The 23,451-nt window shown below is 40.9% G+C and overlaps 1 protein-coding gene across 1 annotated transcript in view; it reads right to left on the bottom strand.

Moving 5' to 3' along the window:
- The window catches only part of MDFI (MyoD family inhibitor), a 29,572-nt gene extending 29,330 nt beyond the window's left edge, over positions 1–242 (bottom strand). Inside the window, exon 1 of the mRNA XM_043962885.1 lies at positions 117–242. The gene's annotated coding sequence lies outside the window, so the exon portion shown is untranslated. The remainder of the gene's footprint in view (positions 1–116) is intronic.
- Positions 243–23,451: the final 23,209 nt, after the last annotated feature.

The raw sequence follows: 23,451 nt of genomic DNA, 5'->3' as shown, positions 1-23,451 counted from the left end.
GCAGCCGGGGCTCGGCACAAGAATCCGGGGGTTTTCCCTGGGACTGCCCCTGACTCCTGCTTGTCCCTGGATGAGTATCTCCCTCCTAGGGTCACCAAGGGGGCTTGGATACTTACGGCACTTGGAGATCTTCAGTAGCCGTTTCGCTGGCTCTTTCCCAATCAGTCCGGAGGGACGCTGCCCCAGCAGAGTGGACTGGGTGGCTGCAGCCTCTGATGAGCGCGAAGCGGAAAGGAGTCGGGGGCGGGGGTGGGGGTGGGGGTGGGGGGCAGGGAAGAAAGGGAGTCCCGCCCCGAGACCAGGCAGTGCCGGGGCAGTGAGAGGCCCGGGGCAAGCGTGGCCCCTGACCCCGAGCCCTAGGACCCGGCCGGCCGGCAAGAGAAGGCTGCCGTGACTGAAGAAAGACTGGGGAAAGGGGGTGGACCTTGGGCTTTCTGGCAGTGTATGAGTCACCTGGGACGCCCAGCCACGCCGGGCTCGGCTGCTAGCGCATTCCTGCCGGCTTACCTGGGACACATGTGCTGTGCCCTTTGCCCCTCCTCCCTCTTGAAGACTCAGGCGGAATACTGCCGAACGTCTTGGTTTCCCCTCCAACACACACACACACACACACACACACACACACACACACACACACACACACACACACACACACACGTCCTCTCTCTTAGAGCCTTCTTTCCCCAGTCATTTCTCCTGGTGGGGAGGCCCTTACCCCTAATGTTACTTTTTTATATGTATTTAGAATACAAATTTTGACATCATTTTTTTTGTGAGGCAATTGGGGTTAAGTGACTTGCCCAGGGTCACACAGCTAGTAAGTGTTAAGTGTCTGAGGCCAGATTTGAACTCAGGTACTCCTGATTCCAGGGCCGGTGCTCTATCCACTGGGCCACCTAGCTGCCCAACATCAACTTTTAAAAAACTTTGAGTTCACCCCTAATGTTACTTAACAGATATTTAATCTAAGGTAAATAACTTCCCCTTCCTGGACCTCAGTTTACTCACCTGTAAAATAAGGGAGTTTGGTTAGATGACTTCTTGGATCCCTTATAGTTAAAACATCCTATAATTCCTTCTTTACAGACACAGGACTGACAGTTTTCTGCTCTCAGGCCTTCAAGGACTCAAACCCTCCAGCTTTTGTTGACTTCAAGGCTTTGAGTAAGGGTCCATTGGCCTAGGCAAATAGAAATCACATTTTGAGGTTTTTCTATATCTCTTCCCTCTCCTCCAACAACCATTCTCCCTATGAAATTGAGTTAAAATCTCCAAACTTCAAGTTTGAAATGAATGTTAGGAAACCCCCAGTTGAGTGGTTCTTAACTTGAAGCCCATAAACTTTTTTTTTTGTTTTGTTTTGTTTTTGGTAAGGCAATTGGGGCCAAGTGACTTGCCCAGGGTCACACAGCTAGCAAGTGTTAAGTGTCTGAGGCCAGATTTGAACTCAGGTCCTCCTGAATCCAGGACTGGTGCTCTATCCACTGCGCCATCTAGCTGCCCCGCCCATAAACTTTTTAAAAAATGGTTTGATAAATGATTTCAATATAATTGGTTTCCTTGTAATCCTGTGGTTTTATTTAAGGCATTTGAAAACATTATTCTGAGAAAGGATCCAAGGACTTCACCAGTCTGCCAAGAGAAAGGTTAAGAACCTCATTCTAATCCAGCTCCACCCACCCCCATTTTACAAAGGAGGAACCTGAAATCCAGAGAGGGGAAGTGTCTGGTCATAGCAAATGACATTCAGAGCCAAGCCAAGAAGCTAGATCTATTGCCTCCTGACCTGGTGCTCTTTCAACCCAAAGGTGAAGATCACTGCAAAGCATCCTTCTGCTTCAGGGATATGTATGAAAGTGCATGTGTGTTAGAGAGGGCTGCTGCTAATTCTTTTTTTTTTTTTTTTGAGTGAGGCAATTGGGGTTAAGTGACTTGCCCAGGGTCACACAGCTAGTAAGTGTTAAGTGTCTGAGGCTGCTGCTAATTCTGGCAGGAAGACCTAGTCCTTTTCCCCAGCCTCCTTTTCTAACTGACTGGACAGGAGCCCCTCATGTCTGTAATTCAATTCAGTTCATCAAAGATTTACTGAACACTGTTGGAGATTTTTAAAAAATATTAGTCCTTGTCTTCAAATGCTTACATTCTACTTAGGAAAGAAAGGGTAGTGGAGGATACATATAAATAAGTAAATATAGGATGCTGTTGTTTGTCCTTTGTTTTCAAAGAGGACCAAATGATATCATGGGATGATGTCTTGACTCCTCTGTGAATTGGATTTAAGGGAGGCAGAGTTGCACAGTCATCAGCCTCACTCTCTTCCAGTCATCAAAGGCCAGTGGCAAGGCAAGAGTCAAGATGACTGGTGATGGCCTGGGCTGCAGTGGATGACCTTGGCATCTTTGATGTTTAACCAAGTTCTAAAATTCTCCATAGGGCCTGTCTTCATGGTCATTGCAACAAATTGTTCTTATCCACCCATCCTGACAGGGGAAGTCTACCCATGTTCGGGGTAGACATTCCCCTAACTCACCAGTGGATTTTAGGCCTGTCAGTCACCCTCAACCTAATTTAGCCTGTCTGCTGTGTCCATTTACCAGGATGTTGGCACTGCCCATGCTACAGCTTCTTGGAGCCACAGGTGAGAGCTGGGTGACAGATGGACACTAAAGGTGATCACAAGCAGCCCTGAAAAGGACTTGGTAAGCCCTCACACCAGAGATCCTAGTCCTCCCTGAACACCCTATACACCCCAGTATAAGTACAAGATAATAATCTAAAGAAGGACAGAGGAGAATAATTGGAGGGAGGGCCTTTAAAAAAAACACACTTGTGGCATCCTATTCTCCCTTTACTCCAACTTTTGACTTCCTACAGATCCATGTGCTTAGTTTGGTTGGGATAGGAGACCAAGACACATTAGTCACCCATTAACAGTTCTTCCAGAAGACACCTTAGTACCTTTCCGCACTGGCCCTTTACTCTGTCCCTGGGCCTTGCCTAGCTCCCACCTCTATGAGGAGAGAGCTAAAGCAGTCTATGGAAGCCACAAGGCAGGACCCACTCTGGTGTCCAAATTCCAGATCAATATCCCTACCACACACCCCAAATAGAGAGATTACATAAGCTATCCAGAGATGGAAAGAAAGTGGCCTGTAAGACCATAGGATTTGGAACTGCAAAGGACCTTAAATAGCATCTTATTGTAGACAAGGACAATCTATGCCTTATACATCTTTATACTTAGAATGACACCTTGGGTATAGTAGATGTTCAATTAATTCTTGTTGAATGAATGAATGTGTTGAATGAAACTAGGGTTGGGAGAGCTTTGTAGACTCTATTGACTTTTTTGGGGGTGGGTGGGAGCTGGGCAATGAAGGTTAAGTGACTTGTCCAGGGTCACACGGCTAGTGAGTGTCAAGTGTTTGAGACCAGATTTGAACTCAGGTCCTCCTGAATCCAGGGCCAGTGCTTTAACCACTGTACCACCTAGCTGCTGTGCCCTATTGACTTTTGACAAGTCAACTCATGGTAGGGAAGAGAATCAGTTTTGTTTATAGAGTCCTAAACTTAGAGGCAACAAATCTGTAGGATATCCTCTAAGCTCTATCACTCACTCACCATATAACCCTGGTAAGGTCACTGGTCCACTCTGTGTCTCGATTTCCCTTCACTCCCCCATGCTGTGGATTTCATGCCCTTAATGGTAGTACATTTTTCTTCATGCTTTAATAAAGGCTACAAACTACCACTGCACTCTACCCCCTGGATTCTCTCTGGCCTTCCTCATGTCCCTATGTTCCTGGCATAGGAAGGAAGGAACTGAATATAAAATGTCAAAGGTGGATTGTAAAAAGATGAGACTTGTCTCCTGCAAATAATAATACTAGCTGAACATTGTCTAGTTATTATGACCATAGTCTCAAAAAATAAATGGAGAGGTGGGAAGTCCATGGGTGTGGAACATCGCATATACCATTAAAGTCAGTCAGTGTGTTGTCTAATACTTTTGAACTTAAAAAGAAAATTATAGGGGCAGCTAGGTGGCGCAGTGGATAGAGCAACAGCCCTGGAGTCAGGAGTACCTGAGTTCAAATCTGACCTCAGACACTTAACACTTACTAGCTGTGTGACCCTGGGCAAGTCACTTAACCCCAATTGCCTCACTAATTTAAAAAAAAAACACTATAAATTAAAAGAAAATTATATGAGAAGGTTCTCTTAGTAAGGGAGGGGAAGGGATAAATTTGGATACGAAGGCAATGTAACCACAACAGGAATCAATAAAATGCTGAGACCAAATAATAATACTAAGGCTAAGAAGATCTTGAGCCAATTAGTGTGCAGCTGTAGGTTCCTCCAGAGAACCAGGTGGCATAGGGAAGTATTCCTGGGAACCCTGAGGGCAGAAGTCAAGGAACCAAAGACCTGGAAGGAACCTAAGAGATGATACAGTCCAGCCCCATTTAACTGAGGAAGAGATATTTGGGGCCAGACAGGTTGAGTAACTTGGCCAACATCACATAGCATTGGTGCCGGAGTTGAAACTCGAGTCAATATCCTGAGCCTTAGTTCAGGGCTCCTTCCACAGAACCAGGAGTTCCTTGTTCCCCTAGAAAGGCTGCCAGGCTATTGCTGCCTTGTCCCTGCAGTAAACAGCTCCAGAGAACTAGAGGGTCTCCCCGCCCCTCTCCAAACCAATGCTCCCAGTTCTGGGCTCCTCTCCTCACCTCCCAGCCCTGCAGTGTGGTTGTGGTGGTAGCCCCCATCCTGGCATACTACCCACATGCTCTGGCTATACTCCAGACCAAAGGCCCTGGCCCTCAGCCTCCATCAGCAGTCTGCTTTCCCACCCCCCATCCCCACCCCAGCGTCTGGCCCGCATGCAGATTGCTTCCTTGCTTCCTGTCTTAGGCAAGCAGGCGGGTGACTGGGCTGCTACAGCTGGATGCCAGCTGCTGCTGTTGACTCCCAAGGGAATGATGGTGACCATAGCCCTGGCCAGGAAAAGTCCAAAAGGCAAGTTTCCTATCCACTTCTATCTATCTTCTTCCCCAGGATAGTTGTTAGATATACTATGGGCTTAGCCTCCAGCAGTCCTCAACTTGACCCCATCCCCAACACAAACACACATCATGAAGGACCCCAAACTTAAGGGAATTTAATGGCCTGCCAGCCCAATCCCTTCATTTTACAGTTGATAAAATGGCAGCTCAAGTGACCTGCCCAAGGTCACACAGGTTCTAAGTGTTAGATTGAAACCCTAGTCCTCTGACTCTAGGCCCAGTGCTTTGGCCTCCCCAGAGTGGCCAGAGCCATTCCATCTCCTTAGTTGGCATCAAGTGGGATATCCTGGGTGGCTCTGGTGGCTAGAGGGCAACTTAGATCAGAACCCCAAAAGAGGAAAAACAGGAAGCAGGGAAGTGTCATGGAAAGAGCAAAGAACCTAGAGCCAGGAAATCCAAGTTCTGGGTCAAGCCCTCACTAGATGTACAGAATTTAGCAAAGTCCCACGATTTCTTTCAACCTCTTTAAAATGGGAACAATAACATCTGTCTGACATACCTCCCAATCAAATGGTAAGTGCAGTAGAAATGTGAGTTATTGCTCCACAAGGAGAAACGGGGCTCCTTCACTCTCTTCCCTCCCCAGACAAAGAATTTCTTGGACATTAAATAAAGACTCTTCTTTCCCCCTTTTCTCCCCCTCCAGCTCTCTTGAGTACCTCAGGAAGAGCCATTAAAGACACAGCCCTTTCCCTTCCTGTCCTGTTTCCCTGGTGCTCAGGGTATCAAGGCTTTTCCAGCTCCCCTTCTCATTCAGCCAAATAATAATAGCTCATATTTCTAAAGCTCCTCATATATATTCTTTGGTGTGGTTTTTTTTGGGGGGGGGAGCAGCAATGAGGGTTAAATGACTTGCCCAGGGTCACACAGCTAGTAGGTGTCAAGTGTCTGAGGTCAGATTTGAACTCAGGTCCTCCTGAATCCAGGGCCGGTGCTTTATCCACTGCACCACCTAGCTGCCCCCCATATATATTCTTTGATACTTGAAAACTCCTGTGGGGTAGGTGGTGAATCCAATTACCTTCATTTTGCTATGGAGGAAACTGAAATCCAGAGAACAAAAACACAGGATTAGTCAGTGCTGGAGGCAAGATTCAAATCCATGTCCCTGGACTCCACATCCAGTGCCCTATCCACCATCAGTCCCCCTCAGTTGTACACAAGGCTAGGCACACACTCGATCTCACCACCGCTCACATGTACTATCTTCATGACCCCAAAACTATGAAATTCCTTTATCTGACCACAACTTCCTATCCTTCCATCTCTTCCTGTGATTCCTGTTTTTCCTCTTTTGGGGTTCTGATCTAAGTTGCCCTCTAGCCACCAGAGCCACCCAGGATATCCCACTTGATGCCAACTAAGGAGATGGAATGGCTCTGGCCACTCTGGGGAGGCCAAAGCACTGGGCCTAGAGTCAGAGGACTAGGGTTTCAATCTTTCCTTTCCTAAATCCAATTCCCACTCAGTGATCAGGACTTCTGTGTCCTTAATCCTGAATGCTTAGACCCCACCTACTGTGGCATTCCTATGCAGTCCTTTCCCTGGCCAACTTCCAACCTTCTGGCTTCACAATGATGACTCTTAACCAACTGTGTTGGAAAGGATCTGCTAGGCTAATTCACACTATGATGGTAGTGACAGATAATGGCCCAATATGTTGTGTTCCCAAGGGGGTTGCATCATGATAGAGCTTTAGTATCCAGGGTATCAAACTCAAAATACATTTTGTTTTTAAATGTATAACATTTATCGATTTCATAAATCATAAAATATAGTATAGTTCCAAAAGTCTTTGTGCATTTTTAAGCTTTTAATAACAGAAAATTGCACTAAGACTTTTGGGACACCCAGCTCTAATGCTAGAAGGGTCCATAGAGATTATTCTGGTTCTTTATTTTTAAGATGAGGAAACTGAGGGGGCAGCTAGGTGGCACAGTGGATAAAGCACTGGCCCCTGGATTCAGGAGGACGTGGGTTCAAAGCCGGCCTCAGACACTTGACACTTATGAGCTGTGTGACCCTGGGCAAGTCACTTAACTATCATTTCTCCGCAAAAGAAAAAAAAAAGATGAGGAAACTGAGGCCAAGAGAGGGGAAGTGACTTGCTTAAGAGCATGCCACTAGTTAGTGGTAGCACTATGACTTGAACTCCAAGTTCAAAGCCTTATTGGATACTAGAGGCTTCCTGTCACAGCTCCACCCTTCCCACATGCAAACCAATTGAATTAAGGTAATATGCAAGCCATATCTATATTTTCCTTTGGATTTAGAACTGGAAAGAAACTTAGAAATCATTTAGTCCAGCTACTTCCTTTTACAAAAGGACAAGAGACCCATTTATGTGTTCCCCATTAGAATATAAACTCACTGAGGGCAGGGACTGTCTTTTTGTTAGGATTTGTATGCCTAGCACTTAGCAGAGCTTAAAAAATTCTTGTTGATTTGACTTGACTTTTATCAATCCTCATTCTCCTTGACCTTTTGGGAGGCCAGATGTGAAATCAGGAAGATGAGTCTTTCTGACTGCAGGCCCAGTGCTCTATCTATCTATGCCCTCATCTTATACATAACATGTACAAATCAGAATTAATTATCTTCATCTCTAAACCCATCCCTCTTCCAAATTTCCTATTTCATTGGAGAGCTTCCAGTCATAAAAATTCATAACCCAAGACTCATCCTTGACTCTTTTCTTTACTTCACACATCCAGTCAGTTACCAAGTTTCATCAATTTTACCTCCACAATATCTCAAATTTTTCTCATTCTGCCCACTCTCAAATCCATCTTTCTAGTTAAGACCTCATCACCTCTACCCCGGCCTTCTACAATAACCTCCCCAACTGACCTTGCTGATTCTACTCTCTCTCTCTCTGTCTCTCTGTCTCTCTCTCTGTCTCTCTGTCTGTCTGTCTGTCTGTCTGTCTCTCTCTCTCTCTCTCTCTCTCTCTGTCTGTCTCTGTCTCTCTCTCTCCTTTCCCCTACACAGTAAACAAAATAATCTTCCTATGGCACCATTTGCTTCCATATCTCTGGACTACTCAAATCTTCAATGGTTTTTCATTGAATATAGGACAAAATATCTGTTGTCATCACTCAGCAAACTCCTAAAGCCATATTTAATTTAAGACCTTTCATAATCTGGTTCTCTGAAAGGTGTCAGGGCACATGCCTTCCTCTAAGGGAGGTGCCCTTAAGACAAATGTCCACACCCTGCAATCCCATTATGTTGATTGGGTCTGTGTCTGGTGTATCACCTAGTTACTAGGTCCCAACAGAAAGTAGACTCCCTGAGCATCAGGGAGGGTTTTGTTTTATTTTGTATATCCTATACCTAGAACAGAGCCTGGTATATAACATACCCTTAATAAATATTGCATGAATTGAATTGAATTGTGGCAGTTAAGGAATCAATAGAAAGAGGAAAATCAAAGAATTCAGCAAAGTGGCAGGATTTAGAATGTCAACATAAATCATCCTGTATGTATATTCCTGTACGTCACCAACAAACCCCAGCAGAAAGAGTTAAAGAGAGAAATGCCATTCAAAGCAACTATAGAAACTATAAAATATTTGGGAGTGTATCTACCAGTATGTATCTAGGAACTCTATGAATGCATCTATAAAAGACACTGGGCAGCTAGGTGGCACAGTGGATAGAGCACTGAGTTTGGAATCAGGAAGACTTATCTTCCTGAAGTTCAAATCTGGCCTGAGACATGTATTACCTGTATGACCCTGGTCAAGTCACTTAACCCTGTTTGCCTTGGTTTTCTCATCTGTAAAATTAGTTAGAAAAGGAAATGGCAAACCACTCCAGTCTCTTTGTCAAGAAAACCCCAAATGAGGTCATGAAGAGTCATACACAATAGAAATGACCAAACAACAAATAGAGGACACCTTGAAGAAATATAGAACAAGGTAATTGGAGAAATATCAATTACTCATAGTCAGGTCAAGCCAATATAATAAAAATGACAATTCTATCAAAACTAATTAATTTATTCTGCTTTGTGTCAAACTCTGATATTGCCACCACTCTCATGCTGGACCTTATCACCTCACATTTGGTCCATTGAAATAGGCTGGTTGGTCTGCCAGTCTGAGTCTCTCCTTGCTCTAGTTCATCCTTCATTTAGCTGTCAAAGTGATCTTTCTTTTGAAAGCCCAAGTCTGACCATTTTACTAATTACTATTTGATAAATTCTAGTGGTTCCCTATCAGCTCCAGGGTCAAATCCTCTGTCTGGCATTCAAAACCCTTCATGACCCAGTTCCCTTCTAACCTTTCCAGCCTTCTTATACCTTAGACTGCCTCCTCCCCACAATCATTGCAATGCAGTGATACTCCTTGCTCTAAAGACAAACTCCTTACTGTTCCTTGAACAAGATGCTTCATCTCCACACTCTGGGAATTTTCACTGGCTGTCCCCTATGCCTAGACTACTCTTCTTCCTCATCTCTACCTCCTGGTCTCCTTTAAATCCCAACTAAAATCTCACTTTCTACAGGAAGCCTTTTCTGATTCCCCTTATTTCTAGTGCCTTTCTGTTGATTATTTCAAATTTATCTTGAATATAGTTTGTTTGTATCTTTGTACATAGTTGTTTGCATGTTGTCGCCCCCTTTAAACTGTGAGCTCTTTGAGATTGGGATCTATCTGGTAGTGGCTAAGAAATCGAGTGGTAGATCAGTACTTACAATATACAGCAGTAAATGGCCATGGTAATCTAGTGTTTGGCAAACCCAAAGATCCAGGTTTTGGGGGCAAAAACCAGCTATTTGACAAAAATTGTACATTGAATATTGTACAGTTACAGCAATATTTTAATAACAATCAACTGTGAAAGACTTAGCTACTCTGATTAATAGAATTATCCAAGACAATTCCAAAGGACCCATGATGAAAAGTGCTATCCACATCCAGAGTGCTGATGTGTTTGATGAAATCTGAGTGTGGATTGAAGTAAGATATCTTTTTTTTTTTTGCTTTTTTTCCAATATTGCTAATATGAACATATGTTTTGCATGATTTCACATGGATAGTGTGAAATTTCACATGTATAATGGGAAAACTGGAAAACAGTTTGGCAAAAAATAGGCATAGGCCAACATCTCATGCTGTATACCAAGATAAAATTTTTTTTTAAATGGGTCCATGATTTAGATATAAAGGGTAACATCATAAGCAAATTAGGGAACTATCATATTTGTAGATGAGGGAAGAATTTATGACCAGAGTCAGAGAGTATAATGGGAAGTAAAATGGATAATTTTGATTACATTAAACTAAAAAGCATTTGCACAAACAAAACCAGTGGAGTCAAGATTAGAAGGAAAACAAGAAACTAGGGGGTGAGGGGATTTTACAGCAACTTTCTCGGATAAAGGCCTAATTTCTCAAGTATGTAGGGAACTGAGTCAAATTTATAAAAATAAATGCCATTCTCCAATTGGTAAAGTCAAAGGATATAGACAGGAGGTTTTCAGAAGAAGAAATCAAAGTTATCTGTAGTCATATGCAAAAAAATGCTCTAAATCACTTGATTAGAGAAATGCATATTTAAACAACTTTGAGATAACACCTCATACCTATCAGACTAGGTAATATGACAGAAAAGGAAAATGACAAATGCTGGAGGGAATGTGGCAGAATTGGGACACTAATGCACTGTTGTGAACTGGTCCAAACATTCTGGAAAACAATTTGGAACTGTGCCCACAAGGATATCAAATTGTGCATACCCTTTGCTCCAGCAATACCACTACTAGGTCTGTATCCCAAAGAGATCATAAAAAGGGGAAAAGAACCTACACGTACAAAATTATTTATAGCAACTCTTTTTGTGGTGGCAAAGAATTAGAAATTGAGGGGATGCCCATCAACTGAGGAATAGCTGAATAAGTTGTCTCATATGATTGTGATGGAATACTATTGTGCTATAAGAAATGAGGAGCAGGCAGAGTTCAGAAAATCCTGGGAAGACTTACATGAACTGATGCAAAGTGAGCAGAACCAAGAGGACATTGTCCATAGTAATAGCAATATTGTAATGATAATCAGTTGTCAAAGACTTATTCTGATCAATAGAATGATCCAAGACAATTCCAAAGAACTCATGATGAAAAATGCTATCCACCTCCAGAGAGAGAGAACTAGTGAACTCTGAATGCAGATTGAAGTATATTTTCTTTATTTTTTGCAACATTGCTAATAGGTAAATATCTTTTCCATAACTTCACATGCATAATTTATATCATATTACTTGTTTTCTCCATTGGTAGGGGAGAGGTTGGGGAACTTTAAAAAATAAATGTTAAAGGGGCAGCTAGGTGGCGCAGTGGATAGAGCACCAGCCCTGGAGTCAGGAGGACCTGAGTTCAAATTTGGCCTCAGACACTTAACACTTACTAGCTGTGTGACCCTGGGCAAGTCACTTAACCCCAATTGCCTCACCAAAAAAAAAATGTTAAAAATTAAAATAAAATAGAAACAGAGACACCAGGGTATGCCATCTTCTTTTCTTTATATCCCCAGTGCTTAACACAGTCCCTGACACTAAGTAGGTGCTTAATAACTGTTTACTGACTGACTTACTGACAAAGGAAAGTTTTATGGAGGTAGGAAAAACAAATTCATATAAAGGAACAAAACATCAAGAATTTCAACAGTAATAATGAAAATAAGTGGGGAAAGGAATCTGGTAGTACCATATTTCAAGCTATACTACAAAGCAATAATCATTAAAATTATTTGGTACTAGTTAAAAAATAGATAGGTTTGGGGGCGGCTAGGTGGCGCAGTGGATAAGCACCAGCCCTGGATTCAGGAGTACCTGAGTTCAAATCCGGCCTCCGACACTTGACAATTACTAGCTGTGTGACCCTGGGCAAGTCACTTAACCCCCATTGCCCCGCCAAAAAACAAACAAAAACAAACAAATAAACAAAAAACAACCAAAAAATAGATAGGTTTATCAGTAGAACAGATTAGGTATACAATATACAAAAGGAAACAAACAAACTAACACAGTATTTTATAAACCCCCAAACCCCAGTTACTGAGGAAAGTACTCACTATTTTATGAAAAGTGCTAGAAATCTGGATAGTGGTCTGGCAGAAATTAAGTTTAGACTTGCATCTTACACCATATATCAAGATAAGCTCCAAATGGCTACATGAACTAGATATAAAAGGTCATATCATAAGTAAATTATAGGAGGAAGGAAGAAATGACTTTTCAGATCTATGGAGAATAGAATAGTATATGACTAAACAGGAAATAGAGAAGGTCACACAAAACAAAATGGATAATTTTGATTATATAAAATTTGAAAGTTTTTGTAAAATAAGTTTAATGTAATTAAAATAAATAGGGAAATAAGTAAATGAGAAAGATAATTTTGCATCAAATTTCTCTAATTAAAGTCTCACATCCAAAATATATAAGGAACTAATTCAAATTTATAAAACTAAGAGTCATTCCCCAATAGATAAATGGTTATAATTTTGAACAAGTGGTTTTCAAAGGAAGCAATCCAAGCTATTAACAACCATATGAAAAATGCTCTGTCAGTAATACTTAAATACATATACATACCCATCAAAGTGACAAAAATATCAAAAGAAGAAAATTACACATATTGGAGGGACTGCAGAAAAACTGGTAGACTGATTCACTATTGGTAGAGCTGTGAAATGGGTCAGCTATACTGGAAAGCAAGAACATATATGCACCCAAAACTTATTATCCAGTTCATATTCTTTGACCCATATATGCCACTATTAGGCCTATATCACAAAGAGATCAAAGAAAGAGGAAAAGGACATATATGTACAAACATATTTATAATAGCTCTTTTGGGGATAGCCCCAAACTGGAAATTAAGGCCGTCCTTTTATTGAGGATCGGCTAAACAAAGTATGATATATAAAAGTAATGGAATATGTAATGTAATGGTGTATGTTTATAAATGTAATGGTGCCATAAGGAAATGACAAAATGGACAATTTCAGAGGAAACTGGGAAGACCTCTATGGACTAATGCAGAGTGAAGTGACAGGAACTAGAACAATTTATGCAATGACAACAATTTTGTAGAAAACAACAACCTTGAAATACTCTTGAACTCCAGTTAATATAATCATGAGTCCAGAAGACCAAAGATAAAACATGGCCCCCACCTCCAATGTATCCCTTGACTTTCAGTGCCTGCAATTATAGAGATTTAGAGAGGATCAAATGAGATAACATCTATAAAGCAATTAGCAGAGGCAGCTAGGTGGCACAGTGGATAGAGCACCGGCCCTGGATTCAGGAGGACCTGAGTTCAAATCCGGCCTCAGACACTTAATACTTACTAGTTGTGTGACCCTGGGCAAGTCACTTAACCCCAATTGCCTCACTAAAAAAATAAAATAAAATAAAATAAAATAAAATAAAAGCAATTAGCACAGTGTCTGGTACATAGCAGCAGCACAGTGGATAGAGCACTGAACCCAGAAACAGGAAGACATATTCATGAGTTCAAATCTGGCCTTGGACATGTGAGTGAGATTTTCCTCACCCCTTAGTTATAAGAGATTTAATTATGATAATAATCAGTATATCAATATAAAATTATTATTTTCTATATCTAAATATTTTATTCTATTTGATTATTTGATTAAGGGAATAATAGAGCTAATCTCAATGTTGGATGATCAACAAATGTTGTATGATTAGCAGTGCTGTATGATCATCAAGTCTTGCTAGAAACTAACTCTAGCCATCATCTGTAGCTTCTAGCCAACATCTATTACATCACAGTTTGCAGATCGTGGTATTCCCTCTAATGGCAAAGTTAGTGGCTAGAAAGCAAATTTTGGCTGATCAACCAATGATTGCAAAGTTGAGAAGAAGTTTGTCTAGAATTTGTAAGCCCTATGAGGGTATAAAACCCTGGTGAGCCCCAAGCTCAGAGTCTCTCAGGACCTACCTCTGCTTGAGACCAGCTTTATTGTAAGACCGGACCTCTCTCAATAAATCTATTTTCTTCATCTTGGAGACTTTGTTGTTTCTTTCCTTTGTTGGACTTAAAAAATTTCATGACACTGACCAGCAATGTGACCCTGGGAAAGTCACCTAACTTTGTTTGCCTCAGTTTCCTCATTAATAAAATTATCTGGAGAAGGGAAAGGCAAACTACTCCAATATCTTTGCTACAAAAAAAAAAAAAGAATAACAAAGAGTCAGACACAACTGCAAATGACTAAACAACCACAACAATCTGTATAACTTTTAAAATTTTTGTTCACTACTTACTCTGATAAAGAGGTTTATTGGTTATCTGTGATTGCCTTTTGAGTAACCAGAGTTTAGAGAGAGAAAGCGGAGCTAGTGAGAGTAAGCTAAGTGTTACCTTCCCCTCGAGAGTGATCAGGGAAAGTAGTAATTATCTCAAACCCCAAAAGAATCATACCCCTAGACTACCATTATATCCGGCATGGCAGATAGATATAATTCTAGCATAATTTCCCTCTTGGAGATAGATGAGTAAAGGAATAAACATTCAGCCATGGCCCTCTTCTTGCTACCCATAAAGGTGGAAATTATAGCCTCTCTTGGAGATGGGGTAGGACACATCCCAGATCAGTTAACTATTCATGCCATATTCAGGCCAATTATTTTATGTTAAATGTATCCACATCTGTGTTATGTGTGCATCAGGAGAATAACGTTATGTCTACACAAGGAAGAATCACAAATGATAAGGAGAAGAGACTTCTGTAATCCTTTCAAGCTTCATTTTTTATTATTAAAAATTGTAATGGGGGCAGCTAGGTGACGCAGTAGATAAAGCACTGGCTCTGGATTCAGGAGGACTTGAGTTCAAATCCAGTCTCAGACACTTGACACTTACTAGCTGTGTGACCCTGGGCAAGTCACTTAACCCTCATTGCCCTGCCCCCCCCCCAAAAAAAAACCATAATGGCTTAATTCATGTTATTGTTTTGGATCCTCAAAACTTAAAAGAGAGTTTGTGTTTTATTCTATTTTTGTATATTCAGCACTGAGCATATTTTTAATGTTTTTTTAATTTAAAAAAATGCTTCTTGAATTAAATTAAACAGCCTTATGGAATAAATAGGTCAAAGACCTGTTACTGTCACTTTATAGGTGAGAAAACAAGGTCAGAGAAGTGAAGTGGTTAAGAATATTGAACTTGAGTGTCACATGATCTGAGTTTGAATTCTTATGTGACCTTGGGCAAGTTGTTTAACCTCTGTGGTCCTCTGTTTATTCACCCCTAAAATGAAGAGATTGGACTAGATGCCTCTAAGGTATTTCCCCACCCCACCCCCAACTTTAGATTTATGCTCTTCTGATTCTCTTAAGATCTTTAACAGAGTCCATAAAGATAGTGGAGGACAGAAGGGCCTAGCATGCTATGATCCACGAGGTCTCAAAGAATCAGACTCCACCAAACAATATACGTACCAGTCAGTAGGAAGGACTTCTGACTGAACTACACCATGCTGCCTAAATAATTGTAATTTTAATACTGTTGTCCTTGCCTTTGAATAGTGCTTTATTTCAGTACACCATCCCCTACATTAACTCATTTTGTTCTCATACACCACTATGTTGGTAGTTATGCAAATGAAGAAACAGTGTAAAAGTCAGCAGGTAAATGTCCTTGAGGGCAGGGACTATTTTTATTTTTATTTTTTTGTTCTGTCTGAGGATCCTGGCAGTATTTGTTGAATTAAGTTGTTTTTCCAAGGTCACACAGCAAGGGAAGGATGGGATTAGAATCTGTTTGCACTTGTAGTCCAATGCTATCTCCACTGGACCCTACTTCTTGACTGTGACTTGGTATCTGAGCAGCAGAGAAGAGAGTTAGTGGATGGTGGAAGTCCCAGTCCAGTAAACACTAGGTTCCTCCGTTCCAGGTAAAATCCCTGCATAATGATTTCAGTAGCTCTTCTTTCACATCTCTGTGGGTTTCCTGGAACATAGGACTAAGCTAGTCCTGGTTATCTTGGAGGGGAGAACCCAAATATAGGAGTTACTTCAGGTTGCACAGCAGCTTGAGTCATTAGGAAGGCTCCTCCCATCAGGGTCTGTGGATAAGGCAAATGAAAGGGCTCCAATTTAGAAAAACAGTCTGAGGGAAGAGACACAGCTTTATTCCTCAGGGGTTTACCAGTTTGGTGGGAGAGACAGTCCCTGCCTTCAGGAAGCTACCAGTGGGGTTATAGGAACAAGGACAGACTTGTACTCATGCATTCCAATAGAATCTGAATTTCTCAAGGGGACACATGGTTTTTGTTTGGTTTTGCCTTATATTTGACCACTTCATATATATCTTCCTTTATTCATTTTATATTTATACTGCCTATATTTTTATATGTATTTGTCTGCACTGTTAAAATGTTTCTTGCATCAAAGACTGTTTCATTCATTCATTCAGTTTGTATCTCCAGTGTCTAGTATAGTGCCTGGTACATATTAGGTACTTAATAGATACTTGTTGGGTGATTGATTAATTTGTATCCTCAGTGCCTAGCTCAGTGTCCAATACATAAAAGGTTCACAGAAGTGTATTGAATGAATAAATATGTTACAATAAAAATCCTCTGCTGGGCTTAGGGTGGCTAAGTACATCGCACTCTCTTCCTTTCCACTAAGGCATGGTTCTCTCAGCTGTGGAGCACATGTACCAAGGCAGCCTTGGGGAAGGAAATCCAATCACCTGAAAGAAGGAGCAGGTTTCTTCTTCTTCTTCTTCTTCTTCTTCTTCTTCTTCTTCTTCTCCTTCTTCTTCTTCTTCTTCTTCTCCTTCTTCTTCTTCTTCTCCTTCTCCTTCTCCTTCTCCTTCTCCTTCTCCTTCTCCTTCTCCTTCTCCTTCTCCTTCTCCTTCTCCTTCTCCTTCTCCTTCTCCTTCTCCTCCTCCTCCTCCTCCTCCTTCTTCTTCTTCTTCTTCTTCTCCTTCTTCTTCTCCTCCTCTTCCTCCTCCTCCTCCTCCCCCTCCTCCTCCTCCCCCTCCCCTCCTCCCCCTCCTCCTACTCCCCCTTCTCCTTCTACTCCTCCTCCTTCTTCTCCCCCCCCATAGCCTTTGACTCTTTAAATCTCCCCAGAGCCCCAAATCCAGAGAAAGAAGTTCTTAAATCTTAGGTTTTAGTTTATGTCAAGGGTGTCCTTAAAGGAAAGAATAGAAAGGCACTTAGTCTACTCTCAGGATCAGGTATAAGATAGATGTATGTCTCTTCCACATAAAATAAATGGTAAATGCAAAGACTCGCAAGTGCTTTTTGATAATCTTAAAAAAGGATGTAATAATAACTTAAAACTACTGTCATACTCTCCCAGGTGGTTGAAACTTAAACATCTAAATATGAGGCAATTTATGGTACTACTGAATAGACATTTTACAATTCACCTAGGCTCTGCATTGTCTAAATAATCCCCTAAGGTTCATATCTTCTGGCAGGCTAGACCAGGAATTGGACCTATCCTTTATTTACTTACTTATTTATTTGTTTGTTTATTTACTGTTTTTTAATCTTTCATTTTTATTTTTTTGTGGGGCAATGAGGGTTAAGTGACTTGTCCAGGGTCACACAGCTAGTAAGTATCAAGTGTCTGAGGCCGGATTTGAACTCAGGTACTCCTGAATCCAGGGCCGGTGCTTTATCCACTGTGCCACCTAGCTGCCCCTGGACCCATCCTTTAAGCAGTGGTTGTTTTTATCAGTTCCAAAAATCCCTTCTGCTCCACAGTTTGGTTGAGTATGGGATAAAGAAAATAGGAATTGAGTTGAAGTTAAGTTGGGGATCAAGGTCCTCGTCTCTGTTTAACCAAGTTTCTCTTGTAGATATGGTCAACCAAAATCTAGAGGTCACTGAATACATCCTTACATAGGGAAGGGAACAAGCCTATTTAGTACCTATTGTGTGTCAGGCACTATGGTAAGAGCTTTATAAATATTGTCTCACTTGATCCTCATGATAACTCTGGGAGGCAAGTGCTTTAATTATCTCCATTTTACAGTTAAGGAAACTGAGGCTGACTGAGGTCAAGTAACTGACTCAGTCATATAGCTAGTTAGTATCTGACAACTGGATTTGAACTTAGGGCTTCCTGACTCCAGGCCCCATGCTCTAACCATTGTACAAATCAGCAAAACAGTTAAGCAACAACAACTGATACAGTATATTTGATGACACATGCAACGTCGTGCCCATAGTATCAAGCCAAAGGAGGGAGATGTATTTCCCCATTTTCTTCTCCAGGGCCAAGTTTGGTCATTCTAATTGCATAATGCTCCATATGGGCATAATCTTATTATTCTTTTTGTTTACATTGTTCCAATCTTTGTGTAAATAGTTGTCCTCAGTCTATTCACTTCATTCTGTATTAATTCATATAAGATTTTTCATTTCCCCCTCTCACTTCCCTATAGTCAACATTATTTATGGCACCATAAATCTATGGAGCATTATGTACCTAAAGAAAGTGCAAACCTCACAGTCTGGAGATCATCTGCTAACACAGTGGCTAGAGTGCCAAGCTGATTCATCTTCCCGAGTTCAAATCTGACTTCAGACACTTCCTAGCTATGTGACCCTGTTTGCCTCAGTTTCCTCATCTATAAAGCGAGCTGGAGAAGGAAATGGCAAACCACTCCAGTATCTTTGCCAAGAAAACCCCAAATAGGTTCATGATGACTCACACATAACTGAAATGACCAAATGACAACATCAGGCCCTTCTGGGACTCCTGGAGTTCCTTCCAGACTCTCAGGTACAGAAAGAGAATCTTTCCCCAAGTTTTACTACTCCAACAACTCAGATTTAAGCACCAGAGACCAGCCTTTTTCTTAGTAGGAATAGTAAATAAAAATAAGCTGTAAGGGCAGCTAGGTGGTGCAGTGGATAAAGCACCGGCCCTGGATTCAGGAGGACTTGAGTTCAAATCTGGACTCAGACACTTGACATTTACTAGCTATGTGACCCTGGGCAAGTCACTCAACCCTCATTGCCCCCCCCCCAAAAGCTATACAGGGCTTGGATGAAAAATTGTTTTAAAACAATAGACATTTCGATTATGCTTTAAGGTTTTTGAAGTGGACATATGTTAATTTATTTGATCCTCACAATAGCCCTGGGGGGTATGCACTAAAGGTTTTATTCTCTGCCCCCCTCCCATTTTATTGTAACAATTGGAATGATGCCACCTGCTGGAGACTTACTGTAGGAAAGCTCCAACATGAGGAGAGGGCCTCTGAGGGCAGGACCATGTGTCTTTTCTTTGGCATCAGGAAGTGATGTTTGCTTGTGGGAGGAAGAACTGGGAGGCTGGCACGCTGGCTCTCTTTCTTTCCTGAGGACTCTGGTGGAGAAGGGAGCTAGGAATGCTCTCTCCCTTTAATAGATAGATGAATCTAGGCCTTTCTCTTTCTCTTCACCAAATCCTAATGCTCTTTAATAAATACTTAAACATTTAAATACTCTTGCTAAAGCTTATAATTTATTGGCGACCACTCATTAGATTTTAGATAGTATAGCCCTTACATTATAGATAAGAAAATTGAGGGTCAGAGAGATTAATTGACTTGTCCATGGTCATACAGCTAGTTATAACAACAGGATCGAATCCAGCCCTCTTCTGAATCCAGACTCTTCATTCTTTCCATTATACCATACTCTATTTTAAAAAAAAATCCTCTTTTCCCCTTTCAAAATTAGTCTACATTATCCCTATCTTTTCCAATGAATTTGTAACATCTAGAAGGGACTTTAGAGATCATTTAATACAACCCCCTTATTTTACAAATAAGTTAAGTGAGGGGCAGAGCTGGGAATCAAACCCAGAGATTTTGAAAATTCTAAATTCCATGTTCCTTCTACTACACCAAGTTGCCCCACTAAGAGGCTGTAATCTGCATTACTCTACCTCAGACATCCCTCAAGAGTATTTGTTTCCCTGGTTTCATTTTTTTCCATGTGTTATCATAACCTGGTACCATAAGCTCTGGGCTCAGATGACATGCTTAAGTCTTGGGGATAGCACTAAAAACCATTCTTTTTATCAGTTCTTTCTCTAGACGCAGATAGCAACTTTTTACATATGTCCTTTATGGTTAATTTGGGTATTTATAAGAGTCAAAATGATTTATTCATTCAAAGTCATTCTTGAAACAATATTGCAGTTACTGTATACAATATGCTGCTCATTTCTCCATTATTTTGTGCAAGTTTTTCTGTGTTTTTCTAAGATCATTGAGCTCATCATTTCTTATGGCATATTAAAGGTTCTATTCCTCCCATTTTATAGGTAGTTCCATCACAGTTATATACTATGGGGGGCAGCTAGGTGGCACAGTGGATAAAGCACCAGCCCTGGATTCAGAACCTCAGACACTTGACACTTACTAGCTGTGTGACCCTGGGCAAGTCACTTAACCCTCATTGCCCCACCAAAAAACAAACAAACAAAACAAAACAAAATAAAAACAATCATATACCACAACTTGTTCAGCCATTCCCCAATTGATAGGCAATCCTTCAATTTCCAGTTTTTTGTTACCACAAAGAAAGCTGCTATAAACATTTTTTTTCTTTTTTTCTTTTTCGATGAGGCAATTGGGGTTAAGTAACTTGCCCAAGGTCACACAGCTAGTAAGTGTCAAGGGTCTGAAGCCGGATTTGAACTCAGGTCCTCCTGAATCCAAGGCTGGTGCTTTATCCACTGTGCCACCTAGCTGCCCCCTGCTATAAACATTTAAGAACACATAGGTTCTTTTCCTTTTTCCCTAGTCATCTTTGAGACCTAGTAGTGGTATTATTGGGTTAAAGGGTATAGGCAGTTTAATAATTCTTTGGGCATAATTCCAGACTGCTCTCCAAAATTGTTGGATCAGTTCACAATTCTACCAACAATGAATTGGTATCCCAATTTTTCCACATACTCTCCAACATTTATCATTTCCCCCTTTTATAATTTTAGCCAATGGGGGGGAGGGAAAAAATTTACATGATAAATTTGTTGTATATTTAGAGGGGAAATCAAGTTGTACATAATGGATTTGCAGTTTCATATGCAATCATCTTTTTTATTGTACTGTGTTATGGAAATGTTTGTGTTATTCCACAAATTAAAAAATAAGTTAAATTTTAAAAAACATTATTTTTGATTCATATTGATCCCATCAGAAGTTGCTCTGAACTATGCCCAAATGGCTATGGGACTGTGAATACCCCTTGACCCAGTAATACTACTACTAGGTCTGTATCCCAAGAGATCATAAAAAGGGGAAAGGACCCACATGTACAAAAATATTTATAGTAGCTCTCTTTGTGGGGGCAAAGAATTGGAAATCAAGGGCATGCCCATCAGTTTGGGAATGGCTGAACAAGTTGTAGTATATGAATGTAATGGAATACTATTGTGCTGTAAGAAAAGATGAGCAGGCAGATTTCAGAAAAACCTGGAAAGACTTAAGTGGACTGATGCTGAGTGAGAGGAGCAGAACCAGGAGAACATTGTACACAGTAATATTGTGTGATGATCAACTGTGATAGACTTCTCAGCAATACAATGATCCAAGACAATTCCAAAGGACTCATGATGGAAACAGAAAATGTTCTCCACATCCAGAAAAAAAGAACTGTGGATTCTGAATGGAGATTGAACCATACTGTTTCTTCTTTTCTGTTGTTGGTTTTTCGGGTTTTTGGAGGTATTTCCCTTTTATTCTGATTCTACTTTTACAACATGACTAATGCAGAAATATGTTGAATGTGATTGCACATATGTAACCTATATCAGATTGCTTTCTGTCTTGGGGAGGGGGAGGGAAGGGAGGAAGGAAGAAAAATTTGGAACTAAAAATCTTATGAAAACAAATGTTGAAAACTATCTTTACATGTAACTTGGAAATAATAAAATACTTTTATGAATTAAAAAAAAGAAGTTACACCTAGAAAATCTCAGGATAAAATATATTTCGTGCCTAGGCTTCCATAATGTAAACAGAAAGGAGAACCCCAGTTCTTGATATGCATATCTAGGAAAAGATATGCATATCATTTATTGAACAGCTTTTATCTCATTCATCAGAAAATAAATAAGGGACCCACAATAACCTCTCAATGACCAATAAAATTCTTGTCCTCGTTACCACCACTTAGCATCCCCAACTTCCTTCCCAGTTTAGTTCAGGGGGCACCCCACATATGAGGCCTTTTCTGACCCCTTTATCAAGTGTCTCTACCCCTTAAATTACCTTAGTATGTATTTATCTTGTATATATTTTTGTAGAGCTAGGACCTGAACCTATGATTTCCTCGGCATAAGGAATTCCTTGGTGAGGAAACTCCCTCTAAATATAAAGGTCGTCACCTTCTCTAAAATTATAATCTCAGAGTTGCTTTGAGTGTTGAAGGGTTAAGTAATTTTCCCAGAATCACACATATAGCATGTCTCAGAGCACAGGTCTTCCTGGCTCAGAAATTGTCTTTCTATCCACCATCCTTCCTATACACACACAAACATACATATACATAAACACACATAGGTATATATGTATATCCACATATTTATATTATACATATATGTATATATGTTGTTTCTAACAGAATCAGTAACATTTAAGGTGGCACAGTGGATAGAGCGCTGGGCTTGGAATCAGGAAGATGAGAGTTCCTGAGTTCAAATCTAGCCTCAGACACTTCCAAGCTGTGTGACTCTGAGCTAGGCACTTCATCCTGTTTGCCTTAGTTTCCTCACCTGTACAATGAACTGGAGAAGGAAATGGCCAACCACTACAATATCTTTGCCAAGAACACCCCAAAGGGGGTCACAAAAAGTCAGACACAACTGATATGACTCAACAACAACTACGTGCCTGGCACATGTTAGGTGCTAGGTTTACAGAAACAAAAATGAAATAGTTCCATAATGTAACCTCCTTGAAGGCAGGTAGTGTCCCCAGGTTTTGGACTTGCCTGGAAGAGAAACCTGCTTGGAGATACCAGGCAGGTAACTTTCTTATCTTGGACCTCCATTCTCCAAACAGAATAAAGTCCAGGTCTATCGCTTCTCCATATCAGAGGCTAGATTCCTCTGTTGCAGCCACAGCTTCAGGGCCATGTACATAATGTTCCTCTCTCTCTAAGAGGCTGGTGCTTCCCAATAAATACCTCTTATCTTTCTAGAAGGCCAGGTTTCAGAAGTCTTGAACCTGGGGTTGCCACCTAGGCAACCCAAGGCCGATGCTACCCAGGAACTCCCTTTCTCTCTAGAAAGCTGGATTCCAGTATCATTGCCCAGGACTGGCCCCCTCCTATATCTAGAGGCTTGGATTCATGAGCTCCCACCACACAGACCATTTGGT

This window comes from Dromiciops gliroides, chromosome 4, assembly GCF_019393635.1.
Source record: "Dromiciops gliroides isolate mDroGli1 chromosome 4, mDroGli1.pri, whole genome shotgun sequence".
Classification (NCBI taxonomy): Eukaryota; Metazoa; Chordata; class Mammalia; order Microbiotheria; family Microbiotheriidae; genus Dromiciops; species Dromiciops gliroides.
The sequence above is the reverse complement of the archived record's forward strand: the minus strand, read 5'-3'. Positions and strand labels throughout refer to the sequence as shown.